The 12753-nt window shown below is 42.6% G+C and overlaps 1 protein-coding gene across 1 annotated transcript in view; it reads right to left on the reverse strand.

Moving 5' to 3' along the window:
* Positions 1–12753, reverse strand: part of FRMD4B (FERM domain containing 4B) — a 162792-nt gene that overhangs the window by 131033 nt on the left and 19006 nt on the right. The window lies entirely within an intron of this gene.

Genomic DNA, 12753 nt, shown 5'->3' on the forward strand with positions numbered 1-12753 from the left:
GCACTAGGACTGTGATGGCGAACTTTTGACATGTGTGCCAGAGATGGCATGCAGCGGTCTCTCTGATGGCATGAGAGCTGTTGCCCCAGTTCACCTCTGCCACACATGCATGTGCACCTCCCAGCAGCCAGCTGGTCTTCGGGTGTCTGCTGTGCATGCATGCGGGGGCAGGGCGCAAGTGGGGGATGTGCAGGGTTGTGCACATGCATGCATGGGGGCATGTGCGGGGCATGCATACACATGCAGGGGGTGGGGCGCATGCATGGGGGACATACGCACATTGCATTTTGGGGATTCGGGTGCTTTGGGCACTGGCTCCAGAAAAGGTTAGCCATCACTGCACTGCACTAGGACAACTTTCCCCAGTCTTTCACCTGCAAAGATTGTAGGACTAGATCAGTGGTAGTCAACCTGGTCCCTACTGGCCACTAGTGGGTGTTCCAGCTTTAATGGTGGGCAGTAGGGGTTTGCTGTAACTTTACTTTATAAATTTTATAAAGTAAAGTTACTTTCCTACTTTATAAATCACCATTACTTTGGAACCGGTGGGTGGTTAGAAAAATTTACTACTAACAGAGATACAAAAGTGGGTGGTAGGTATAAAAAGGTTGACTATCCCTGGACTAGATAATACTTCAGAATTGTAAGGCCAGGCAAAGGTGTAAGGAATAAAATCCTGTGGGAACTGGAAGATGTCAGGTGAGGAATGAGTGGCTTAGATAGAGCAGTGGCCCCCAACCTTTTAGGCACCAGGAACCGGTTCTGTGGATAACAATTTTTCCACAGACCGGGGGTCATGGTTTTGTGCTCTACCTAAATCCCACACATGCACAGATGAAGTTTTGCTCACTTGCGCCTCATTCCTAACGGTCTATGGACCGGCATATGTCTGCAGCCTGGGGTTGGGGGACTCCTGAATGACTCAATGTGGTGAATTCACTCCACTGAAGAAAACCAAAAGGAGTATAATTGTGTTTTTTTTTCTTAAAAACTCTTTTAGAAGTTTAAAATAGTGCACCATATAAAATGATGGAATTCAATTCACTGTTAACGATCTGAACAAAGAAATTCCATATGGCAAATATTTCAACAATAAAGATGTAATATGAAGATATGAATAAAGACACAACATTAGCAGTGAAAATCTGACTTCATGCTTGCAACTTCAGATATGTGATATAAACCCTTCAGGATATTTTTGCTGTTCTAGCCAGGAGCAGCGGGATGCTCTGATCTACCAAAGTTACTGTTTTAGGCAGTATTTTTAGACCCCACAATGTCAAGTTACACTCCAGATGTATTTAGATGCTGTAAACAGGAAGCTTCGGGGGGGGGGGGGCACCCAATTTAGGAAGTAAAAAAAGCAAGAATAAACCTGTAAATCTAAATACAGAATAGCATCATAGCAAGGAAGCTTTAGAGAATTTTCTTTAAAAAAAATAATAATATAGAATTCTGATTTATTCTTTGCTTGGTTTTATTTTCTCGAGGCAGAAACTTGTTTGAATTGGCACATTCTGTCACCCTCTCTTCTTTTATCATAAGACTGTATTTTCATGTTCCCAAAGATGTTGTATTTTTAAATAAGCAAAAATGCCAAGACATATTTGGAAACAAATTACAGTAGCACTCTCTCTCTGTGTACATTTATTTCAAGGATATATAATTGTCCACTGCTTAGTTAGAATCAAATTACTCTTTTCACTCACTTTGATCACCTGTGCACAAACAAATTCTTTCTCTCCTCCTCTGGCAGCCAAAATGGGCCACGCATTAGGAGGCCACACATGGGGCACCTGGGGACCGCACACAATTCCCCCCCCGCCCCATGCCCCATTTTTGGCCTGGACATCCTCCTGCAGCAACCTACTGGCCAAAATGGAGCCGTTTTGGCTGGCAGGCTGCTGCAGGAAGTGTCTGTCCCATCTACCCCCCACCCCTGGCTGACCGGCCCATAGAGGAGAACTACAATGCTCATCCAATCCTTGAAGAAATCCAGTTTGACACCCCTGCAGTAGAGGAAACAGGCATTCAGTATTATTGAAAATATTTTTATATGATAAAGCAAAAAAAAAAAAAAAGAAATGTACTACTGAAACTGGCAAATGACATGTTTCATATTCAAATAGAAATCCAAAAGTAGGTAAGTCTTTCAGCTTATATACTTTGGGACAAGTGGAGTGACTGGTTATCCACATAGCCCCAGAGGCATTTTGATGACTCTTGTCCTCCCCCAGGTATGATGGTTAAAAAAAAACCCTGCTATTTGAGGTGAGGCATTTCAAAGTTAAAAAGGCATATTAATGTTAAAAAGTAAAGGAACTCCCAATATACCAACTGCACTTCTGTGACTGATGCAGTTCTGTATGATTTGCAAATTTTGGACACTGAAAAACCACTGGGTACTGGTCTCAGGCACCAAAAAAGGTGTTGTGGCCAGTGGAGCTGGTGGCAGATTCAGACAGTGAGGAGGTTGGAGAGGCACATGGGCCACTCCTGGAGTCTGGGGAAGGCTCTGATGAGGGCTCTGCATTGGAGGCAGAGAAGGGTCCAGGGCCGTATGCCAGTTATAAGCTGCCTTCAGAGTCAGACATCAGTGAGGCAGAAAAACAACTGGAGCCTGTTCCTGATGTGCGCATGCTCAGAGCTGTCAGGAGAAGGCAACAGTTACGGAACAAGGGCCGACTCGGGAGTAAAGTCACAGGTGGATGGTGAATGGCCCCTCCCATAGGGAATAGACAGACCGATTAGATCCCACAGATTAGGCCTCCTCCGTATTCCATCCGCTGGCCAATGCAACCACCCGGAGGAGGGCCTTCTCTGTGGCTGCTCCGGCCCTTTGGAACGAGCTCCCCGTGGAGATTCGAACCCTCACCACCCTCCTGGCCTTCCGCAAAGCCCTTAAGACCTGGCTATTCCGACAGGCCTGGGGCTAATGAGTCTTGCCCCCCCCCTCGAATGGTATGGTTGTTGTGTGCTTTTAAACTATGGTATTGTTTTGTCTGTCTTTTTATTTCTTATTTGTACCCTTCCCCCTTGACTTGTGTTGTGAGCCGCCCTGAGTCCCCTTCGGGGAAAAGGGCGGCATAGAAATTTAATAAATCCAATCCAATCCAATAAAAAGCAGCGAAAGAGGAGTGGAGTTTGCAGGAGACAATTTGTTCGTTTAATTAGTGTGAAGATTTGTTTGTGACTCTCAGAGACTCCTTGCCAAGTATTTTCTGGTACAGCATTGCATTTGGAAGATATCAGCCTGGCAGCTCTCCAAGCCTGATATCAAGGGTTGTAAATTCACCCTTGAAAGACTGTTTGCCGGAACTTTGCTGGATATGAATGAGAGGAATTCACATTAGCTTAATAAAAAGGGGTTTTGTCGGGACAAGGGTTAGGGTCAACCTTTGTGATTTTGTGAAGCCTAGGTCAGAACAAAAGATACCTGGACGAAGGTACATGATTTCTGTAGCTGTAGTGGAGAATTCATTGCCCTCCATAATTGATTCACTAAGCCTACCACCTCTGGACATGTCCATGGACAAAATTTCAGGGTGCTCAGAATTGCAATTCTACAACATCTGGAGGCTACAGGTTTTACATTTGTGGTTCACACGAAGCCTGTTCTGAAATCTGTTATCTTCCGAGACAAAGCCAACTAGAAATATGAACTTGATTTTCTTTCTGGCTCCAAGCAAAAATGATTTCAGTTTTTTTTTCCAGAATTTACAGCATCTTATTAATTTCATACTTGCTGTTTCTCTGTTTTAATGTCTGTTTCATGCGTGGTAGAGACATTTTGCATTTTAAAATATGCTATATCATTTTAATATAAATTTAATTTTAAAAACTAAGGGGTTTATTGCAGGTTTCCTTGGAAACTTATGTTTGAAAGGCCATAAACTATAAATAATTAGTGAAAAAATTTACTGTCTTGAATGGGAGTTTTCTCAATTTTTTTAAAAAAAATCAGAATGCTGGAAAAGTTTGGTTCAGTTCTATTTTATGAGTGTGCATTTAATTATTTCAACAACTGTTTCAAGACGGTTATGTGACAAAAAGCAGACAGCAATCTGCATGAGCTAATTCTATTGGCATTATTTCTGATTTAGCTCAAAGAGATTGTGGGCTAAAGGGCAGATGCAATACATGCCAATTTTAAATTTTCAACATCTCATATGGAACTTTAAAAAAATAATCTCATGTCCATTTTTAAAGATCCCAAAGGAATCTACCCAACCTCCAGCTATTTAGCTAAAGCAGTTAAGCTTCTTCTGGAATGAATGGCTGTCCGATTTAAGAATGGTTTATCTCATATTAACCTAATCCTGTTGGCAGACAAAAAAGAGCATAAACCAGGTTAATTCACTCTTAATTGAAAAGGAAGAGCATCTCTGCAGAAAAGCTTTATCTTGATTAAATTTAAAAATTCATTACATCAAACTCATATAACCTAATTTTGGTTGATGGCTACCAGCAGATAAAAATCTTCATCCTCCATTTGGAGTGAATTTATTCTCTCTAACTACCTAATTTACACAAAGCTTAGCAAATTTGCCAGGATCTTCTTAACCCTGTTAATCTCTCACATCTTTCCTTATGACTAGCACATGACATGTGGGTAGTTTTGAACTTTCCTCACTTTCATCTAACCATGATAGAAATATGCAAAACATTTTATTCTGCTGTGTCCCCATGAAATTGTCTCAATTTCTTCCCAGCCCTCCTGTGAGGCAGGCTCAAAAGTCAACTATTGTACTGGAGTTAAAGCAATGTTTTCTATCTTAAGCTAACAACACCATCTGCAAAGTTTGTAAAATCTGTATCATTTTGCTACCCATTCTACTAAAGGTGTAAGTGACCAGTAGTTCAATCAGAAGGGTGCTTATTGTTATTTCACGAGCAACTCTTCTTCTCCAGTTAGCTGAATTTAGTGATTATTTTTCCCCTAAAAAGCTGGACAGAACATCAACACCTTAAATCAGGAGTGTCAAACTTGCAGCGTCATGTGATGTATCATGACTTCCCCCCCTTCGCTAAACTGGGCGTGGGTGTGGCCAGCATGTGAAACATCTGGCTCGTGGGCCACAAGTTTGACAGTCCTGCCTTAAATTGTTCCAGGAGCAGAGGTGGGTTGCTCCCGGTTTGGCTCGGTTCAGCTGAACCAGTAGTCATAATCTGGCCTGGATCTCAGAACCAGCAGTGACCCAGCCTGGCCACGGCCCCAAACTGATTCCCCGGCCTCCATTGCCATTGCTGGCATCTTGTTTATTAGCTTTTAATGGTCTTCGTACATGCGCACAACCATTAACAGCAAACTGTGCATGTGCAAGCAATGACAGGCCCCAAAACATGTGAGAGAGCGAACCGGTTCACGTAGAAACCCGCCCCTGCCCAGGAGGTCTTTCCACACAGCCATCATGTGATCATCGTACACTGCAACAGTAAGCAGCCTAGACATATTATAGCATTTTGCACCTGTTTCCATTTCCAGATATTTTTCAAGGGTTGCTCCACATAAAGCACATTGTAGGAGTCAGGATTAGAGGTAACCAATTTATGAATAAGTGTTGCTAAATCCAACGAACTCGGAAGAGGGATACAGCTGACCCATTAATGTAACTTCACAAATTCTTTATCGTGGTTACCTCCTGTGAATTGGCACTGGCAGGGTAAGATAAATGGCTTCCAGATTGCATACTTGCTTTTTTTGAAAGAACAGTCCTATCTAAAACAGAATTCACTCTTTTCCCTCAAGTCCACTTTTCTCTTTACAAACAACTCTTTTGCCTTATTCCCGACATCCAAACTATGATCAAAAGTAGGCAATATACAAGCATGTTGCTTACTCAAAAGAATGCCATCATTGACAGCTGTTGAGAGTTACAGGAAAACCAGCAGTGGCTAAACTCCTGTCACTTAGTTTCCAAGGTAGGTTATCCACCAAGGTGACCAAAACAGACTGAGTTCTAGATCTTGGCTGAAGCCCTGACTGAACTGAATCAGCGTAAGTTTGACCCAAGTATACCTAGAGTTGCAAAGCAATTACTCTCAATTACTTTAGAGAGGAAGTGAATATCTGGAACTGGCCTATACCTACAGATATGGGAAAATGTCTTATTCTAAAGAAAATTCCAATCACCACCTTTAACATTGAATTCAGTCCAATTCTGGTCAATTAAATCACTCAAAAGCCAAATCAAGCAAGCAGCTTGTAGCTCTACATACATATCCTCTATCTCAAGACCCACATGCTGAAAAGAATCCCAATGAATTAAGAGAATAGTCAAGGCTACCACTCTACAACTTGCCCCTTTAGTAGAACCCAAGCAATGGAGGAGAAGCCACTCAGTGCAGGTGCTCCTCACTTCTACAACCATAATTGGGATCAAAATCTTAGTTGTTGCACAAAGGACTCATTAAAGGAGATATCATGTGGCTGCCCACATTACTGTTTTGTTTGACAATTGCAATCCTGGTACTTCTGGTTGTAGTTGTTAAGTGATCCTGCAGTTCATTCAGTGGATGGAGTCCCAAGTGAAAAGTATGGGGTGCCTCTAGGGGAAGGGAGATACACCCTAGGAGGCTCTGTCAGATTTTCAACTCCTGAGGGAGACACACTCATACATGGCCTATGCTGGACCTCTTACCTAGATTATCTCCCCCCTCCTCTATGAAGCATTCCATACTCCATACCACTTTGCTCCTCTCTTCTTTGCTTGGATTTCAGCTCTTCTCTCATCTAGGAACTTGCTGATAGAGCTGCCTACCTTTGTTGCATGGAATGGTTGGCCCAGCAGGGCAAAGAAACTGGCAGACCAGATGCATCACACACAGATCATGCCCATCCCGGCTCCGTAAAGGCAAAAAATAAATAAATTGTGATACATCACAATACACAATTGAGTTTGACACCCGTGAACTAGACAAAGTACTACAGAATGAAGAAGATGAATTTAGAATTCAACAGACCAGCACCTACCACATCACATTCCAGATTTAACAATTGTTGATAAGAAAGGAAAAAAGTCTGAATAGTGGACATGGCCATATCTGGAGATAGTAGATTAGAAGAGAAAGGACGGGAGAAAATGACAAAATACAACGATCTGGAAATAGAATGACTATGGCCAAAGGAAGCAAATAATAATAATTTGTATTTGTATTTGTATTTATTGTCACTTATAGGCCGCCCTTTTCCCTGAGGGGACTCAGGGCGGCTTACAACTCATGGGAAGGGAGTGCAAGACAGAACGTAAAAAATATGTGGGTACAAATAAAAATAGCAATAAAACACAACATTCATTCAACATTCGGGTGGGGTGTATGAAGATCTTATCCCCAGGCCTGACGGGATAGCCAGATCTTAAGGGCTGTGCGGAAGCTCTGGACTGTGGTGAGGGTGCGAATCTCTACGGGGAGATCGTTCCAAAGGGTCGGAGCTGCTACTGAGAAGGCTCTCCTCCGCGTAGTCGCCAGTCGGCACTGACTGGCGGATGGAACTCGGAGGAGGCCCACTCTGTGCGATCTGATGGGACGAAGGGAGGTAATCGGCAGAAGGCGGTCTCTCAAGTACTCAGATCCACTACCATGGAGGGCTTTCTGAATGGTAAGTAGCACCTTGAAGCGCACCCGGAGATCAACAGGTAGCCAGCGCAGCTCGCGGAGGATGGGTGTTATGTGGGCGTACCGAGGTGCGCCCACTATCACTCGCGCGGCCGCATTCTGGACTAGCTGAAGTCGCCGGATGCTCTTCAAGGGCAGCCCCATGTAGAGCACATTGCAGTATTCCAGCCTAGAGATCACAAGGGCTCGAGTGACTGTTGTGAGAGCCTCCCGGTTCAGGTAGGGTCGCAACTGGCGTACCAGGCGAACCTGGGCAAATGCCCCCCTGGTCACAGCCGACAGATGGTGGTCAAAAGTCAGCTGTGGGTCCAGGAGGACTCCCAAGTTGCGAACCCTATCTGAGGGGTGTAGAATTTGACCCCCCAGCCTGAGCGATGGAACACTGGTCAAATTATTGGGAGGGAAACACAACAGCCATTCGGTCTTGTCCGGGTTGAGTACCAGTTTGTTAGCTCTCATCCAGTTCTTAACGGCCTCAAGACCCTGGCTCATCACGTCCACCGCTTCATTGAGTTGGCACGGGGCGGACAGATACAACTGCGTATCGTCCGCGTATTGATGGTATTTTATCCTGTGCCTCCGAATGATCTCGCCCAGCGGTTTCATGTATATGTTAAATAGTAGGGGGGATAAGACCGAACCCTGCGGCACCCCACAAGTTAGGGGCCTCAGGGACGATCTCTGCCCCCCAACCAACACCGACTGTGACCTGTCCGAGAGGTAGGAGGAGAACCACCGCAAAATAGTGCCTCCCACTCCCACCTCCCGCAGTCGTCGCAGAAGGATACCATGGTCGATGGTATCGAAAGCCGCCGAGAGGTCAAGGAGAACCAGGATGGACGCATGGCCTCCATCCCTGGCTCTCCAGAGATCATCGGTCAATGCGACCAAAGCGGTTTCTGTGCTGTAACCAGGTCTGAAGCCGGACTGGAAGGAGTCAAGATAATATTTTGTGTGCAATCCAATGGTGGGTTCCTACCAGTTCGGACTGTTTCGGCTGAACCAGTTGTGGTTTGGCAGAATGGGTCACTGGAACCGGCAGTGACCCAGACCTGTACGCCCCCAAACCGATTCCCTGGGTGGCGGCGGTGCCATCTTGTTTTTCAGTTTTGTGCATACGCAGAACAATTTTATTTGCACTGTGCATTCATGCAGGGTGCTCATCAAGCGTGCACAATGCACATCAAGCAAACCAGCAATAGTGCCTGCCGGAATCCACCCCTGGTGCAATCCCAGAACATCTGGTCACCAATTGAACATCATTGGCATTGGCAAAATCACCATCAGTCAGTTAGTTAGAACAATTAATCGGTGGAACAGCTTGCTTCCAGAAGTTGTGAGCATTCCAACACTGGAAGCTTTTAAGATGATGTTGGATAACCATTTGTCTAAAGTGGTGTAGGGTTTAATGCCAAAAGCAGGGGGTTGGACTGGAAGAACTCCAAGGTCCCTTCCAACTCTGTTTTTCTATGAAATTACAAAAGGCAGCTTACATCCTGCAACAATAGCTTTAACACTGTCAAACATCCACATCTGCCTCTCCCAGGTCCTTGGGAAAGACTCAATGCAAGAACAAAAATTCCAATACCAGTCTAAATATCAGGGTGACCATGCAACCAAGGAGAAGGAGAAGGAGAGGAGGAGGAGGAAGAGGAGGAATTATTTATTGATATTAGTGTGCCAGGAGAATAAGACCTGGAAAAAATCACCAAATATCGCAACCTGGCCATTGAAACTACACGGTTATGGAAGAAACTTGTAATAGTGATACCCATTGCCAATGGGGCACTTGGTACCATGTTTTACAAAACACATCAATAAACTGAAGCTTACTGCAATAACACCAGTGGAACTGCAGAAAACTGCGCCACTAGGAACATCATATATCTTAAGAAAAAAGTTGTGCAACTTCAATGAACCTCTGGAAAGCAAAGCTTATGGCTAATGGAGAAGAACTGGGTGAAGTTGAAATTAAATGGGGCATTTTCCACAGTGATTCCCTTTCACCCCTACTTTTTATACTCTCAATGCTACCACTGACAACCATTTTGAAGAGGGTGAACTGTGGATACGAACTTGCAAAGAAAGGACTGAAATTTTCGCACTTGGTGTACATGGATGATTTGAAGCTATTTGGTAAAACAAAAGCTGAACTGAATTTATTATTATTAACTGAAAGCACAAAAGAATTTAGCCAAGACATTGGTATGCAGTTTGGAATTGACAAATGTGCAACAATGGCAACCAAAGCAGGCAAGGTCATAGAAGATGATGGAATAGAACTTGAGAATGAAGAAATGATAACGGCAGTAAAACCAGAAGAAGGCTACAAGTACTTAGGGATTTTAGAGGCCTCTGACTTAATGCATAATAAAGTCAAGGAATTAATTTCAACCAAGTACATTCATGAATTCGCAAGATGTTAAAGTTCAAATTGAGTGGAGGAAACATCATAAAAGCCATAAATACCTGGGCTACACCTGTGATTCGATACTCTGCAAGAATAATTGATTGGACCCAGATGGAGTTGGACAATTTGGACAGAAAAACAAGGAAGCTTATGACAATGAATCATGCTTTGCACCCTAAAAGTGATATTTACCGATTATATCTACCAAGAGCAAAGGGTGGTTGAGGACTCCTATAAGTAAAGCAGACTGTGGAAGAAGAAAGAATCAGCTTGAATGATTACATCCAGAAAAGTGAAGAACCAATGATTAAGGAAGTAAATAAAGGAAGCCTTTTAAAGACAACTAAGTCAAAAGCTGAATATAAGAAACCTTAATAGTTCCTAGGTCCTTGGTTAGGACTCGAGCTGTTGAGCTACCAGCCAGCCCCAAAGGCTGTGAATCTCACCAAAGATTAACCAAATAGTAATAATACAGCCACTCAGCTTGGTGCCCAGGATAAAAGCCCCACTCATCTATGGCAAAGGCCATCTTTGGCAAGGGTTCAAGTTCCCACGAGCAACATTAAACAACATTTTCTCAGATCGAGGTGGATTGAGTCCCAAAAGGAAATAATACCAGGAAAGGAGTTGGCATGTAATCTTGCAATTTTCTTCCAACAGACCTCCCACCCTTCGGTTCTGGGAGTCGATAGGTTCGTTCTGGTAGACTCTGATAGTCAGGATTCATTTCTCTTCCAGTAATTCATTGCCTAGCCATTGCGTAATACCCTATAATGAAACCACACCGCTTTAATCACAGGTACTGTTAGGGGCCTGTTGCTGGGCACATTTTAGATTTTGAATGCTTGACCATAAATGGTCATGAGTGCAACGTGGCCAGATACAAGTACCAGAAGGCGAATGACGGTTTGCTCCTTGCCACCTTTTCTAGCCTTTCTTCCAAGCTGCCCCAGCTCACCGAAGATGTCAAAGTAAGATCAGCCACAGGTTTATTTAATTGTGGGCAAGCCAGACCTCTTTGCAACCAAATGTGAAAATATCTTGGGTGGGATGGTTGGTGAATCATAGTTAAAATGAGCTACAAGTAGGAAACTTGGGTGAACTTTGTCTTCTGCTGGACCACTAGTATCTCTCTCCAATACTAGCAGTGTTCTGTGAAGAGCAACTGTAACTTAATTCCTTTGGGATGAGGTTTTCCACAGTTATTTTGGCCGAGAAGTATTCACTGTGGCCTGATCTGTGAGTTATTTTGGGATGGTTTCAAAACTATCCAATGAAATTGTAGTTTGATTCAGTATTTTTCAGTTTATATATACTATATATATAGAAGAATTTGGGAGCTTTTGAACAGGCCAAGGGGAGAAAAAAACAAGCTGGTTTCTGTAGCTGAGGTGGCAAAACAAATAAAATAAAATAAAATGTCTTCGCAAATACTGAAGATTCCTGGAACAATTTCTGCACCAAGATGAATCAAAGAGTGCTACAAAAAATGCATAAATGTATATATTTTCTGCTTCTGCATAATTTTATTTTACTTCTAATAGCTATGCTACATATATTTTTAAAAAACCTGTAATATGTTTCACGATTTGGAGAAATCAGATTGATTGGTTTCTTTGAATGGGGATAGCAGTTAGTCACAGACAGATCACAAATCATGCCCAGCACTAGAGAGCATCTCTAATCTCCCAATAGGTACTGTAGGACCATCATATCTCTTTCTTTCTTTTGTCATTAAACTTGTAACCCACACAAGAAATACAAAGATATATTTTGTGTATATCAGTTTGTATTGCAGTATGTTAGCAAAATATGGAAATAGACAAAGAAAAAATATTACAAGTATCATCAACTCTCTTTTTATTTGAACAATAATATTCCTGTATTTCTTATTTTGGCCCTCTGTAACAAAATGGTTTTCTGAAACAAAAGAAAATCAGTGGCCTGTTGCGTACAATCTAAACTATACATACTGAAATTGACTTGCCTTCCATTGCATCTTCCCTTTCATTCATATATATTTGAATGAAATATATAGGAATCTATAGGCATAAGGAACACAGTAATGCTATTGTTCAGAAGCACAGAAATAAAAAGAGAATTGATGAGTCTTGCAATATTTTTTCTATTTTATATACACTGTATGTAAATAGCATATTTGTTTGTGTCTGTGTGTGTTTGCATAAGAGATGCAAGTGTCTCAAAGGTGCTTTTTCAAGAGGCTACTGGACTTTCTGTTTTTTATTTGAAGACATTTTGCTTCTCGCTCAAGAAGCTTCTTCAGCTCTTGGATATAAGTGAAATGTCTTCAAAGAAAAAATAGAAAGTTCCGTTGCCTCTTGAAAAAGCATCTTTGGGACATTCATGACCTGGATGACTGAGAATCTCCATAGACAAGAGATGCAAATCCAGCCCCTTGTGAATACCATTGACCCTTACTTAGAACTACTTTAACACTGACCGTTAGTTGACTAGATTCTTATGTTTAGGTAGCAACAATAAACTCTTCTATACTTTGAAGTTAATGGATACTCCTGGTCATTTGCACAAGAACCAGTAAAATACTTGGTGTGCATCTGATTATCATGGCATTAATTCTGGAATTATCTAGAGCTGGTCCATAGCCCATCCAGTGATATCTGCACTACAAACCGTAGTTACAAGGAAAAATGCTCCCAAGCATGTTTTGTTCCAAAGAGTTATATTTGTATCTGCTGGGTAATCTC

The sequence above is a fragment of the Thamnophis sirtalis genome, unplaced genomic scaffold (genome assembly GCF_051295495.1).
Source record: "Thamnophis sirtalis isolate CommonGarterSnake01/CBP01778 unplaced genomic scaffold, rThaSir2_p1.2 scaffold_3, whole genome shotgun sequence".
Lineage (NCBI taxonomy): Eukaryota > Metazoa > Chordata > Lepidosauria > Squamata > Natricidae > Thamnophis > Thamnophis sirtalis.